A 2,650-nucleotide genomic window follows, 5' to 3' on the forward strand; every position below is an offset into this window, starting at 1 on the left:
ACTACGGAAAGTTCAAAGGGAAACATACTTATCTAGATGCAATTAATTCTTGCTTGTAAAGTACACACTTGTTTGTTTCTTTGTCTTGGAGTCATTCCCCATTCATGCAGGGGATTGTTGGATTTTAAAAGGTGTGAATGGAAAATGAAGAGTTGTGACGTTTATGAAGAGTTGTGACTTTTATGAAGAGTTGTGACTTTTATGAAAAGTTGTGACTTTTATGAAAGGTTGTGACCTTTCCGAATGATTAAGACTTTTCCAAAGGGTTGTGACCTTTCCGGTAAGGCATAATAAGAACCTTTTTACACTACCCTTTGTTTTCTATAAATTGAAGGAGTTCCTCTCATTTTAAAAGAACCAAATTTTTGGACTTCTTCTACTACTACTACTAAATCTAGTATTCTATGTGTACTTTATTGCCGTTGAGTGGTTCGCTGACACCGTGGTTTTAGGTACCGATACATTGGTGAGTAAGATTGTTCTATCCTGGGAGGATATATTCCATTAACCTCGAGTATTTTAGGGGAATAGTTTCCTTAAGGGGACACTGTGCATTCAGTGGGCTCGATTTTCTTCTTTAAGAAAAATATTTTGTACATTGTTTCTAATATGGTTCTGATTCTATTTTCTCTACTAGTTTCAATTTTCTAGTTTTGAAAATACTCTTTAAACTTTGTTGTTTGTTATCAAGTTCTTCAAAGTTTTATTCTAATTATCTTAGGAATACAAGATGAACAACATAAAAGAGGCGAGTTTTGCAATATGGTTCAACATTTTTCGCTTTTCTTTCTTTTCACCTTTTATTTCTTAATTCATTATATATCATTTTTTGGTGAAAAAAATAATTATTATATATCAATTTTTTTATTGGAATTTGATTAATTTATGTTTAATATTTTTTTTTACAGTTTGCAAAATTGCATAATGAGAAAGGTAAAAGAAGGGAAATTGAAAGTTTGTCCAGAATGCAATACAGATTTACGTGCTGCCCCTTCGCAAAAAATCAGGTATATCCTCTAATTCCATTTTTTTTATAGTCTTTTAAATATTTTGAATTATTATATATTTTGATTTATATCTTTTTTTTTTACTTTAAATAATTTTATTTGAAAAGGCATGAATATTGTATCAGATAATGTGGAACAAAAAGAGTTATATAGTTCCTTTGTCCTATTTTATGTGAAGGTGTTATTGTTTAGACAGTCAAGCAATTTTTTTCTTTGACTATAGTTTTCACAAAAAAAAAAATTCAAAAGATATTTTGAAAAATTCTTTATCTTGACTAACAATATTTTTCAAATATGTAATTATTTAAAAAAAAAGTTTGAAGAATTTGTACCCAAATCAATAGTGAAATTAAGTATTTTGACTTTTTTATATTGACTGTAGGCTAAATTGTAAGAACAAAATACACTTCTAATGCAACCCTAGATTATTCTTCTAAATGTCTATGGTGATTAGAGTTCTCTTTATTCCTGTGTTGAAGAAAAATAACATGTACTTAATAAAACAAGTTAAGGTTGTATCGAAATTGACCTAGACACCACTCTCTTTCATAATGTAAAAACGGCCATTGTCGCTTGATATTGGCTTTATTTTTCCATTTGGTTCATGTTATATGGATTCATTATTTATACTCTGTTCATCCTATTATATGTTAAAGCGTTACTATTTGAGGAGTCAAACAATTTCTTTTTAAAAAATATTTTGATTCATTCGCTATGTTGATTAGTAGCACTTTTTGTGTATACATTTTTATTTTTAAAAATTGAAGAATATATATAGCCAAATTCCTAGTAACACTAAGATGTTTCAATCTTCGTACTCCATACCTTTTCACCTAACTTCAGATAAACGAAGTACACTTTATAAGTAAATTTTCAAATACAAGTACAAGATTTTGACTCTAGGTTTATGTCGAATAAGTAGTTTCGTTCATTATACATATATATCTGTGTGAAAAATAATTGATATAACTTCATATAATGCTTAAGTTTTAGGCCTGATCATCAAGTGCAAGGGATCAGAGACATAGTGTCAAGTAAATGAAGAAAATTTATTGAGCGTGGAGTAATCGCAAAATCCGAAAAAGGTAAACCCAAAAAGTTAGCTCGTGATAATATTGCTATCAATAAAAGCCCTGAAATGCTCATTGATACTCCACCACCACCACCTCCTCCTCCTCCTCCTCCTCCTCCTCCATCTATTGTTGTTGGTGCAACAAGTTTAAGGAGAATGGAGAAATCAATTTCTTCCATCGTAAATGCTACACTACTTGTTGATGATGATCAAATTTTGAATCAACACAACATATCGAGTAGTAGTACTGGAAGGGGAAGAGGTGGAGATAGAGGTAGAGGAAGAGTGTGTTGATTCGAAACTTGATCACCAACAACAAGTGGTGTATTATTTACTATGGAAGAAATTGATTCCTCATTTCTCCTTGAGCTTGTAGAAACAACAACAGGAGGAGGAGGAGATGGTGCATTATCAATGAGCATGTCATCACTATAATTAAAATCAATATCCTCACGAGCTAACTTTTTGGGTTCGCTTTTATTGAATTTTTCGATTAGTCCAAGCTCAATTAATTCTCTTCGTTTACTTGAGAATATGTCTCTGATCCCTTACATTTGGTGATCATGCATTA

The 2,650-nt window shown here is 30.8% G+C and overlaps 1 pseudogene; it reads left to right on the plus strand.

The window, feature by feature from the left end:
- The first annotated feature begins 924 nt into the window (after window positions 1-924).
- LOC125856311 (uncharacterized) lies at window positions 925-2,373 on the plus strand (annotated as a pseudogene).
- Window positions 2,374-2,650: the final 277 nt, after the last annotated feature.

The sequence above is a fragment of the Solanum stenotomum genome, chromosome 1 (assembly GCF_019186545.1).
Source record: "Solanum stenotomum isolate F172 chromosome 1, ASM1918654v1, whole genome shotgun sequence".
Lineage (NCBI taxonomy): Eukaryota > Viridiplantae > Streptophyta > Magnoliopsida > Solanales > Solanaceae > Solanum > Solanum stenotomum.